Raw genomic sequence first — 12796 nt, 5'->3', positions numbered from 1 at the left:
GTCTCAAAAAATTGAAGTAGGTTCGTCAAACATGACTTCCCTTTCCTGAATCCATGTTGGCTGGCATTCATCAGGTCGTGTGTGTCTAGGTCTGGAACGAAAATGGAAAAAATCTAAATCCCCTACAGACAGACTCTCCTGGAGGGTCAACATTAAAATCTATAATACTGTTCTAAAAAAAGCAAGGAAAAACTTCTACGGTGACAAAATCTCAAATCCAACAATCAGAGTAGCACATTATTTAACATCTGGCGTTCCTTAACCTCCAAAAATGACTCCATACTTCCCTCCTCTCCCTCAGCCGATTCTCTAGCAAAGTTCTTCAATGATAAGGTCTCCACCTTGAGGCGCTCCATCCCACCTGCAATCTCCTACAAATCTCTGATTCCAATTGACCCCAACGCTATCCCAACAGACTCCTACCCTATCCCAGCAGACAGATCCTGGTCTTCCTTCGAACTTGTTTCCGAATCCCTGGTCTATAATCTCTGCCTCAAATTGAAATCCTGCAACTGTACCTTGGATCTTTCCCCTCCTACCTCTACGAGAACACTCCCCCTCAGGCCATCTCATCTCTTACCATTCTCATAAACTCCGCCCTCCATTCAGGTCTCTTCTCCCCAGAAATGGGCCATATTTCCTTAACCCCACTACTGAAAAAACCTGAGCTTGACCCCTCTACACCATCCAGCTACCATCCAATAGCTAACATTCCCCTTCTTACCAAGATGCTAGAGTCCATCATATCCACTCAACTATCTTCCTACTTTGAGAAATTCACCATTCTTCAACCCTACCAATACGGCTTCCGTCCCAATTTCAGCACCGAATCCCTTCTGGCCTCCTTAAACTCAAAAGTTCAATATCTCCATTCTCGCAACAAGTTCGCCGTCCTTCAATTCAACCTCTCTGCAGCTTTTGATGTCGTCCATCATGATATTCTAATTTACCAACTCACCGAAATAGGCATAAACTCCACAGTCCTTGACTGGTTCTCGAAGTTCTTACGCTCCCGCTCCTACATAGTCAACATGAAGGGCACTTCTTCCTCCCCCTGGAACCCAATCTGTGGAGTCCCGCAAGGCTCACCTCTCTCTCCTATCCTTTTCAACATTTATATGTCCTCCCTTAAACTCCTCCATCTCTCCCCCCTTGAAACACTCTACACTTACGCAGACGACATCTTTGTCCTCCTCGAGACTGACCGGAACCTCACCAACCTCTCGGCGAACATATCCTCATGTGTATCGAACCTTCAATCCTGGGCCCACACTGTGCAGATGAAACTGAACGAATCTAAAACAAAACTTCTCTGGCTTGGCCCAAAATTGGACCAACTGCCCACCTCCATCCCACTGTCCTCTGGCCCCACTCTGCATCTTGAATATTCTAGTAAAGTTCTGGGAGTCATCATTGACTCTACACTTTCCTTCAATGACCACCTCAACTCCCTAGTAAAAAAATGTTTCTTCAGCCTTCACATGCTGAGAAAAGTGAGATCCTGTTTCCATCAAAAACACTTTGCCGTCCTTGTCCAATCCACCATCCTTTCCAGACTGGACTACTGCAACTATATCTACCTTAGCCTAACAAAGAAAAACCTTCAAAGACTCCAGCGGATTCAGAATACCGCTGCTAAGCTTATCTTTGCAAAAAGCAAATTCGACCACGTCTCACCGCTTTTATCCAAGCTCCACTGGCTTCCAATTATCTCCAGAGTCCACTTCAAATGTGCCTGCCTCACTTTCAAGATCCTACAGGGTATTCTCCCTCCCTTTATTCCTCTTTCTTGGAACTCCTCTAAACCCAATTCCGCCAGATCCACCCAAAAACTGAAACTTTCCTTTCCCTCTCTAAAAGGCGATTCACTTGTAGGAAAACTAGGTTCTTCCCTCCCTTTCAGAATCAATCAGCTCTGGAACAACCTTACCTCCCCTCTTAGGAATCTGAGCTCCCTCCAACTCTTCTGTAAACATCTGAAAACCTGGTTATTCTCAAAAATGTAACTCCTCCTCCCTCTCTGGTTATTCTAGTCCTCTAAATTTTCTCTTCATTTTGCTTCTTCCCTCCACTGGAGTTCCTTTCTACCCTAACTCTTGTTAACCGTGTCGAGCTTTACGAATGTAGAGATGATGCGGTATACAAACCTAAGGTTTAGATTAGATTAGATTAGATTAGGTGCTGGGTTATGCTATCCTTGATCAGCGCCTCAACCATCTTCCCAGGGACCGACATGAGACTCACAGGTCTATAGTTGCCCGGTACTCCTCTTGATCCTTTTTTGAATATCGGCGTGACGTTCGCTATTTTCCAGTCGTCTGGTATCTGCCCTGTTTTGATTGACAGGTTGGCAAGTTTTTGCAATAGTTCTCCGATTTCCACTTTTAGCTCTTTCAAGACTCTAGGATGAATTCCATCCGGTCCAGGAGATTTGTCGCTTTTGAGTTTGTCGATCTGGTGGTAGATCTGGTCCAAGTCCACTTTTACTGTGGTAAAGCTGTCCTCTGTTACTCCTTTGAACATTTTCACTGCTTCTGGAATTGTTGCAGTGTCTTCCTTTGTAAAGACACACGCAAAGAATGAATTTAGTCTGTCTGCGATTTGTTTGTCTTCCTTGATGTTTTGTTCCTTTGTTTTGTTCCTTCCTTTGTTTGTCTTTCCTTCCCTGGTCATCCAGCGGTCCCACTGCCTCTTTTGCGGGTTTTCTCCCTTTCACGTACCTGAAGAAGGGCTTGAAGTTTTTGGCCTCCTGCGCTATTTTCTCCTCATAGTCCTTTTTGGCATCCCTCACCACCCTGTGACACTTCTTCTGATCACCCTTGTGTTTGTTCCAAGTTTCAGTTGTTTTCGTGCGTTTCCATGCTTTGAAGGAGTCCTTCTTTTCTTTTATGGCTTCCTTCACCTCTTTAGTAAGCCACGCCGGCTCTCTTTTGCCTTTGGTTTTCTTTGCTTTGGACATCCTCGGAATATAGAGGCTTTGTGCTTCCGTGATAGTATTTTTCAGAAGGGACCATGCCTGTTCTACCGTTTTGACTTTGCCCATTCTTTTCTTGATCCATTGTTTCACCATGGCTATCATGCTATCATATCTTCCCCTTTTGAAGTTTAAAGTTGTGGTTGAGGTTTTGGTACTTATCCCCTTCCCGACATCGAGTTTGAAGTTGATCATGTTGTGATCGCTCGTCCCCAGCGGGACCGTGACTTCTACGTCCTTTGCTGGCCCCATAATGCCGTTTAGGACCAAGTCCAAGGTGACGTTTCCTCTTGTCGGCTCTCCCACCAATTGTTCCAGGAAGCAGTCCCCTAGCACTTCCAGGAACATTGCCTCCTTGCCACAATTTGAAATTCCCAGGTTCCAGTCTATTCCTGGAAAATTGAAATCCCCCAAGATAATGACATTACCTGTCTTACATTCGTGTTTAATTTCCTCTATCATTTCCAAGTCTGTTTCTTCCACTTGTCCTGACGGTCGGCCAGTCTTTGTGTCAGCACCTTTGTGTCTGGGAATCTTTATCCAGAGGGATTCCAGCTTCTCTTTTTCTTCTATCATAGTCTCTCTCACAGATTGTATTTCTTCACGAACATATAGGGCAATACCTCCACCTTTCTGCCCCACTCTATCTCTTCTGTATAGTTTGTATCCCTGAAGTACTGTACCCATTTGTTTTCGTCATTCCACCAGGTTTCTGTTATGCCAATTATTTCCAGTTCATCGTTCTTTGCTATTGCTTCTAATTCTTCCATTTTGTTTCTCAAACTTCTAGCGTTCGTATACATACATTTGAGTTCCCTTTGTGTTGCCTTCCTAGATTCTTTAAGCTTAGCAGTCTCCCCTGAGTCCTTCACAGTATCCTTTCTTGCTCCTGTATTGTCTCTCTTATATGCTTTGTGGTCGTCCCCTCCTGTCTTTGACTTTATCCATTATCCTGTTTTTATACGTTTTTATGTAATTTATTATGTGTTTTTATGTAATTTTATATTGTTAACCACTTAGAAACCAGAGTAAGCAGTCTAAAAAATATTTTAATAAACTTGAAACTGTGTCTGAGAAGTTGTCCATAGTTCCTTCTTTGGGACATCCTGTCACCTGGACCATCGACTGGTGGTCAACTGTTGGCTTTCCCCTGTTCTTTAGTTTAAAGCATTCTCAATGGCCTTCTTGATGTTGCCTGCCAATACTCTTGCTCCTTCCTCGTTGAGGTGCAGTCCGTCCTTCCTGTAGTACTTGCTTCTTCCCCAGAACGTTGTCCAGTTGCGCACAAAGTCAAAGCCTTCCTCTTCGTACCATCGTCTCATCCAGGCTTTGATCGCTTGCAGTTCCCCTTGCCTCCTTCCATCCGCTCTTGGTACTGGGAGGATCTCGGAGAAGGCCACCTTCATCTCTCTGATCTTCAGTATTCTTCCGAGTGAGCATAGCTGGCCCTTCATTTCTTCCCTGTCATACTTACGTCCGTTCACATCATTGGTTCCCACGTGGATAAGCACAGCAGTGTCCTCTCCCCCTGCGCTGTCTATGATCCTGGAGATCCTGTTGGCCACATCCTTCACTCTTGCTCCCGGCAAGCAGGTGACGATTCTATCCTCTCTCCCTCCTGCGGTGTAGCTGTCCACATGCCGTACGATGGAATCTCCCACGATGATCCCCATCTTCTTTATTTGGTGGTTCCTTGGGGGTCATAAGTCTACATCCATGGTATAGGGCCAATCTTCTCCTTCCTGCGATACTCCTGAAGTTGTTTTCTGCTCTTCGGGTGGGGGGTGTCCTCATGCAGTCTCCCTCTTACTCCTGGTGAGTGATCGCCCCTTGTCTCTGCTTCCTTTTCTCCAAAATTTGCAGGGGTGTCTTCTCTTCTCTTGTCCCGGCCTTCTTCCTGAGTTGTTCAGGTACAGTTCTCCACATGCTGCTGGTGTGCTTCCTCGATGTATCTTTCTAGTTCCTTGACCTCTTTGTTTGGACTGAACTGGACTAGAAGCTTCTCCTGTTCCATGGATTTCCTCTTCAAAGGTGAGGAGTTCTTTTAGATTCAGCACTGTCTCCTCTAGTAGCCGGACCAGCCATTTCAAGCTATCCAGCTCCATGCAGCGACTGCGAAGGTGTTCTGTGTGTTCGAAAGACAAGGTTTTCTGTTAGGATTGATGGTGTAGGATTGATCTGTACTAGTCTGGCTTGTTTAGTTTTACAATGGGTGTATTGATGTTGTACTGCTCACTGCAGTATGTAAGATGCTGCCTTTTCCTAGGTACTCATGTGTGACATGTGGCTTGTTACTAAAAATCATGTTTTTCGTACAGATAGGGGGTGCCAAAAAATAATGGGCCCCGGGTGTCACATATGCTAGGTACGCCACTGTGTTGGACATTGGGATTTATGAGAAGGTGGGAGAGATACATAGCAGGTATAGTGGGGAGAAAAAGGGAGATTTTAGATCCAGGAGTAAAAGGAGGGATGAATAGATGCCAGACAATGGGAATGAGGGATGGGAGAGGGCGGGAGGGAACAGAGAAGGGAGAGGCAGGAGGGAAGAGCGAAGGGACAGGGAGATGCCACATTAGAAGGGCAGAGAGAGGAAGAGGGAGCAGATGCTGGGTTAGAAAGGTGGAGGGAGGAAGATGCTGGGAATGATAGAACCCTTTTGGAGAGGCCAGGAGGGGGAGGAGAGGGGTGGCAAGGAAATGAATGAGAGTATAGTGATTACAGAGGGTAGAAATATGGTAATGGGGAATAAATTAAACATGAAAGGGAATGGAGGATTGAGGAAGAAGTGAGATGGGTAATGGGAGAGTTAACAGGCAAAAGAAGATGGAAATTTGATAGGTATTCCATGTATTAAAAAAGGTGAAAAGAAGAGAAAATGAGAGCCAGCGTGGTTAAAAGGTGAAGTGAAAGAGGCTATTACAGCCAAGCAAACATCCTTTAAAGTATGGAAAAACGATCCCAAATAAGAAAATACATAAGCACTGGCAAGTTAAATGCAAAGCATTGATAAAGCAAGCTAAACATGAATATGAAGAACAACTTGCTAATGAGGCAAAAACTCATAATAGCAATTTTTTTAGGCACATCAAAAGCAGAAAACCTGTGAGGGACTCCGTGGGACTGTTGGATGATCAAGGAGTAAAAGGTGCACTCAGGGAGGATAAGGCCATAGCGGAGAGACTGAATGAATTCTTTGCTTCAGTCTTTACAGAAGAAGATGTAAGAAATTTTCCTGAAATGGAAATAATTTTTAAGGATGATGAGGTGGAGGAATTGAAAGAAATCTCAGTGACCCTGAGGGTGCTTTAGAGGAGAGGAGACTTTGCCTGTACTAAATCAGCGTCAGCTGTTACTTACAAGTTTGCCTCAACTACTTTCCCCTGCCATCGGGACTGGTGCAGAATCAGACAGGCATCAGAGATGGCCAGTGATGTCATCAGGGTCCGTCTCCTCTTTGTGAAAAAGCGCTGCTGCTACTGAGTTGTGGAGTTACCTGAGGGTGCTTTAGAGGAGAGGAGACTTTGCCTGTACTAAATCAGCATCAGCTGTTACTTACAAGTTTACCTCAATTACTTTCCCCTGCCATTGGGACTGGTGCCGAATCAGGCAGGCATCAGAGAGAAGGCCAATGATGTCATTGGGGTCCATCTCCTCTTTGTGAAAAAGCGCTGCCGCGTACGGCTGCAGGGTGTGGCCTAAGGGGCATACCCTGCCCCTTGGGAGCCCTTTGGAGCCCGGAGGAGCCGAGGGAGTATAACATCAGTAGAAAGATGGTGGAAGTAAGAATCTTTTTCTCCTTAATATTTTAATGGGTAAAAGAAAAGCTAAACCCCAAAGTTCTACCCTGGCTGCAGCAGGCACTATGGACTATCATCTAATACCAGTGACTGTATCTCAAATTAATCAAGATCATGCATCTATTTCGGGTACATCGCTTAGTCCCCTTGAAAGGACTTCCCCCCTTCCACCATTATCCGATGATATGGGGCCTATGATATCCCCAGTTGATACTTCTGAAGAACCCCAAAAATCATCTGTTAATTCCAAACTACAATTTATGCCATTACCTAAAAAATTAACATTATTGGAAACCAATGATGATAATCGGGTACCTTCTGAAGATCCAAAGGATTTATGGTTACAAAATAAGAGAGTCGAAGGGTTATGAAGATCTGTGGTTAAACAATCTACTTATTTCTCTGTTGAAGTTGTAAAAAAGCTAGAATCTGTGGACTCCAATTTGGAAGTAATTGATAAATGAATAATGTTAGTTGAAATGCACACAAGTACACCGCAGCACGTTTCTGCTTCTGCGGTCAAATATGCCTGTGTAATGCATTAAAAAATGGAATCCTTGGAGAACTTATCATGTTACAAAACTCTTAAATTTGTTACATTACATTACATTAGTGATTTCTATTCCGCTTGTGCCTTGCGGTTCTAAGCGGATTACAAATTAGAAGATATCTAGACATTACCGAGAGAATTATATAACAGTGATTCTTGTACATTACATGATACAGTTGAGAATTACAATTTAGATGATATCTGGATTTTTCCGATGGAAATTACATGATACAGTTGAGAATTACAATTTAGATGATATCGGGATTTTTCAAGTACTTACAGGATACAGTGGAGAAAAACAATATATTCGGGTAATAGAAGAAGATTAGCTAACATTGAAGGAAAAAGTTTGTTGGATACTTGTGGTAGATGCTTATTAAGGAATCTGAATATTTGTTTGGTAGGTGAGGTTCGAGGGAATGACTGATGTGCTATTCGCGGGGGAGAAAGCATGTACGAGTGGGAGGAGATTAGTGAGTAAGGACGTGTTTTTTGAATAGAACTGTTTTGATTTCTTTTCGAAACACTTTGATGTCTGTTGTTTTGATCATCAGTTTGGTGATGGTGGGGTCAATTTTCGCTGCCTGTGTTGCTAGAAGGCTGTCGTAAAATTTCTTACGTCGGGTACCATTATGAGGGGGGAAGGTGAATAGGTTCTGAGTTCTCCTTGATCTGGGTGAGTGGTAGGCGGTTGTTTAGGTAGCTGGGGGCAGTACTATGGGTTACTTTAAATAGTAGACAATAGAATTTGAATTGAGTTCTTGCTTTTATCGGAAGCCAGTGAGAGTCTACATAGGCGGGAGTGATGTGGTCAAATTTGCTAAGAGAGTAGATGAGTCTGATGGCTGTGTTTTAAACGGTCTGTAGTTGTTTTATCATGTTGTTTGGGCAAGGTAGGTAGAGGCTGTTGCAGTAATCTAAGGTACTAAGTATGAGGGATTGTACAATGAGCTTGTAGTGTTCTTTGGTAAGGAATTTTCTTATTTTTCTTAGGTTTTGCATGGTGAAGAATGCTTTTTGTATGATTTTGTGGATTTGTGTCTGCATTGTGCAGCATCTGTCTAGTTGTATTCCCAGAATTTTGAGAGTGCTCTGTATTGGATATTTGGTTGCGTTTACTTCCAGTTCTGTTAGGGATGGTTTTTGTTCCTTCTCTAGTAGTAGGAATTTGGTTTTCTCTGCATTCAGTTTCAGCTTATGGTTCTTCATCCATTTTTCTACAGTTTCCAGTGTTGTTTTCAGGCGTCCGTTGGAGATGGGGTCTTGGATGTCGAAGGGGAGGAGGATGGTTATGTCATCCGCGTAGCTGAAATATGTTATATTTAGGGCGTCTAGGGCAGTGCCTAAGGAAGCTATGAAGAGGTTGAATAGTATGGGTGATAGAGGGGATCCTTGTGGTACTCCGCATGGGTTTGTCCAGGGGTCGGATAGATGATCTTTTGACTTAACTCTATATGATCTTGTTTTAAGGAAACCTTGGAACCAGTTGTGAACTTTACCTGATATTCCTATGGCATCTAGTATCTGGAGTAGTATTGGATGGTCAACTAAGTTGAATGCTGCTGAAAGATCGAGTTGGATGATTAGTAACTTGTTTCCTTTGCTGAGGTGCTGTCGGGCTATGTCTAGTAAAGATACCAGTAGTGTTTCTGTGCTGTGATTAGCTCTGAAACCAGATTGAGTTGGATGCAGAATGTGGTGGTCTTCTAGGTAATTGGTGAGATATTGTGCTACTATACCCTCTATAAGTTTGACGTATAGTGGGATAGAGGCAATTGGTCTATAATTTGTTGGGTTGTCTATTGGGCCTTTGGGGTCTTTTAGTATGGGAGTGATTATGATTTCGCCAAGATCCGGAGGGAACTGACCTTCCCTGAGGGTGGTTTGCAACCATAGCGTGAGACATGCTATGAATTTAGTGGACGCTGTAGCAAGTAGATAGGGTGGACAGTTGTTCAGATCACAGGAGGATTTGCTGTATTTTTTGTACAGCCGGTCAAGGTCTGACCATTGTGTCGTTGGGAAGTTGTTCCAGATCCTATCTGCTGAGATGGCTTCGTCTATTGTGGGATTTATTAGTATCTCTTCTATGATGTTTTGGGAGTTGTTGAATGTGGATCTGATTGTGGTGATTTTATTTTTGAAATGGTCCGCTAGTTGAGAAGCTGATGGAGTCTGGGTTCCTTGGGTGGCGAGGAAGGGTTTGGTATCGGTGAGGTTTTTTACAATGCTGAAGAGTTTTTTGGTGTCCGGTTTTTCGGTGCCAATGAGTTTGGAGTAGTAGTCTTTACGTTTTTCCTTCAGTTTGATTTTGTATTGTTTGATTTGGGATCTCCATTCTGTTTTATCCATTCTGTTAATTTTCCTATGACACATTTACTATCCCTGGAAATTTTATTTAAAAAATACTTAAAGGAGATACTAGGTTTAGTAAATTCAGATACTTTTCCAATACAAAATTGCTATTCTATCCCACAGAAAAAGCAGGTAATGCTGGATCAAGGTGTAGACTAGTTGGTCTCTATGGAGTTTGACAACTCATTTTCTTGAGGATTCCCAAGAGGTTATTCAAACTAGGGCTACCCTAATAATGACATGCCTAACTGAATTAGATAAGAATTTAATTATGAGGTTATATTTAAAAAATAAAACAACAAAATTCTGTGGGGACAATGTTCTGATATTTCCAGATGTTGCCAGAGTAACTCAGATGCGAATGAAGGAATTTCTATTGCTAAAACCTAGAGTTTGGGCTCTGGCAGCCATATTTTTTCTAAAATTTCCATGTAAGTGTATAATCATAATACGGGAGAAAGAATTTATTTTTTGGGATCCTAAACAGCTTCAGCAATTTTTATGTTTTCGGGAACAGGGAAAAGATGTAGAGAAATAGTTTGAAAACAGGTCTTTACTGAGAGCCAAACAAAAGATAGAGAAAGCACTAAAGAAGATTTATCTTGAGTTTCTTCAAGTTAATTTTGTTATTTCCTGTATTGTGAGATGTACTTAAGGTAGTTCCTCCAACTTAATTTGGTATAGAAAGATTTGTGTTAGAATTAATTATTTCCTTTCTTTGTATGATGTATATCTTTATCCTTTACTGTTCCGAAAGAATTGTATGTTGAAAAAAAATTTTGAATTTAAAAAAAAAGAAATCTCAGGGAACCTGGAAGACATACTAAGCTAAATTGGCAGGTTAGAGTGATAAATCACCTGGACCAGATGGTATACATCCCTGGGTACTGAAAGAACTCAAACATGAAATTGCTGATCTGTTGTTAGTTGATCTGTTGTTAGTGATCTGTAACCTGTCGCTAAAATCATCTGTAGCATCTGAAGATTGGAGGGTGGCCAATGTTATACTGATTTTAAAAAAGGATTCCATGAGAGATCCAGGGAATTACAGATCCATAAGCCTGAATTCAGTGTCAGGCAAAATAGTGGAAACAATAATAAAAAATAAAATTGTGGGACATGTTGTCACAGGGCTGCCCCCTGTGAGCAAGAAGGAATCCTTGCCAGGACAGGAATCTAATATTAAAAATAGGGAGGTGATTCCTAAAACTGCTAATATAACTCCCAGAGTAGCTCCCAGGAATATTTAGAGGCAAAGTATTTCTTCATTAAATCCACCTCAAACAATGCCCAGAAAAACCAAGACCGATTTAGCTTTTCCCAAACCAGCAGAAACCCCCCCCCCCCTACATTTCCCAGTAGCACAGGGGCTGCTGAGGGAGAAAAGCAGGTCTGGAACACAAGCTGTCCCTAATCTGCCTGATACTGGTTTAAATCAGATTAGAAGTCTCCAGAAGTCAGGCACCACAACCTCACCTGTAGTCAGGAGTAATCAACACACTGGAGGCAAAGAAAAGGGTGTAACCCACAGTCACAGGCAGTTCCAGCAACCAGGAGCTGCACTGAAGTTTGAAGAGAGCAGACTACAGCTACTAGAAACCAGAAAGCAGCAATCTCCTTTATGACAGCAAGCTCAGGTAAAAGCTGGCGCGTGACTTGTTTGAGCGAGTGTCCCCCGCGTGCACCCCTGCTTCCTTCTTACGCACCATGCTGAATGCCGGCTGCTGCCTCTCCCACCTCTTCCAGTCGCCACAGAGCTGCTGCGCGTCCCGTGCTCTGCTCACGTGCGCCCGACAGGGTTGTTGGAATGGTCTTAGTCAAGCTGTTCTCAGGAAAGTATCAAGACGTGATTATGCTTCTGAAGCAATCAAGGGAGCAGTTGTTGGAATTGATCTGGGCACCACAAACTCTTGTGTTGCAGTTATGGAGGGCAAGCAAGCAAAGGTACTGGAAAACTCTGTAGGTGCTAGAACAACCCCCTCAGTTGTAGCATTTTCAGGTGATGGTGAACGATTGGTAGGAATGCCAGCTAAACGCCAGTCAGTAACTAACCCAAATAATACATTGTATGCCACCAAGCGACTGATTGGATGACGCTATGATGATCCAGAAGTGCAGAAAGATGTTAAAAATGTTCCATTTAAAATTGTGCATGCCTCAAACTATACTCACCAAGTCAAATTGGAGCTTTTGTATTGATGAAGATGAAAGAGACCGCAGAAAGTTATCTGGGACATTCAATAAAGAATGCAGTCATAACAGTCCCCGCTTACTTTAACGACTCACAGAGACAGGCTACCAAAGATGCTGGCCAGATTGCTGGCTTAAATGTACTTCAGGTTATCAATGAGCCAACTGCCGCTGCTCTAGCCTATGGCTTAGATAAGTCTGATGATAAGGTGATTGCAGTCTATGACTTGGGTGGTGGCACATTTGATATTTCAATCCTGGAAATACAGAAGGGAGTGTTTGAAGTGAAATCTACTAATGGTGATATTTTCTTGGGTGGTGAAGACTTTGACCAGGCCTTGCTCCGGTACATTGTCAAGGAATTTAAACGAGAGACTGGTGTTGACCTGACAAAAGACAACATGGCGCTCCAGAGAGTGAGAGAAGCATCAGAAAAAGCAAAGTGTGAGCTGTCCTCGTCTGTGCAGACTGACATCAATTTACCATACCTTACTATGTATTCCTCTGGACCAAAGCATTTGAATATGAAGTTAACTTGTTCACAGTTTGAAGGAATTGTTGCTGAACTTAGTAACCTCAAGCTGCGGCAAAGAAATAAAGTTCCTGGAAATGATGGGTGACTGCTTCCTAGAACAAATGGTAGGAGAACTGACAAGAGGAAATGCCACCTTGGACTTGGTCTTAAATGGCATAACTGGGCAAACAAAAGAAGTAGAAGTCACGGTCCCACTGGGGATGAGCGATCACACTATGATCTACTTTAAACTCGACATTGGGAAGGGGAAGCGAACAAAGACCCTAACCACGACCTTTAAAAAAAGAAGATACGATAACATGAGAGCCATGGTAAGCAAACGGATCAAGAAAAGGATAGCCAAAATCGAAACGGTAGAGCAAGCATGGTCCCTACTAAAAAATACTATCACC

The 12796-nt window shown here is 43.0% G+C and overlaps 1 pseudogene; it reads left to right on the top strand.

Moving 5' to 3' along the window:
- Nucleotides 1–11386: 11386 nt before the first annotated feature.
- On the top strand, nt 11387–12489 carry LOC117360384 (annotated as a pseudogene).
- Nucleotides 12490–12796: the final 307 nt, after the last annotated feature.

This window comes from Geotrypetes seraphini, chromosome 5 (genome assembly GCF_902459505.1).
Source record: "Geotrypetes seraphini chromosome 5, aGeoSer1.1, whole genome shotgun sequence".
In the NCBI taxonomy this organism is placed as follows: Eukaryota; Metazoa; Chordata; class Amphibia; order Gymnophiona; family Dermophiidae; genus Geotrypetes; species Geotrypetes seraphini.
Note: the sequence above shows the minus strand (reverse complement) of the source record. Positions and strands in the feature narration are given on the sequence as shown.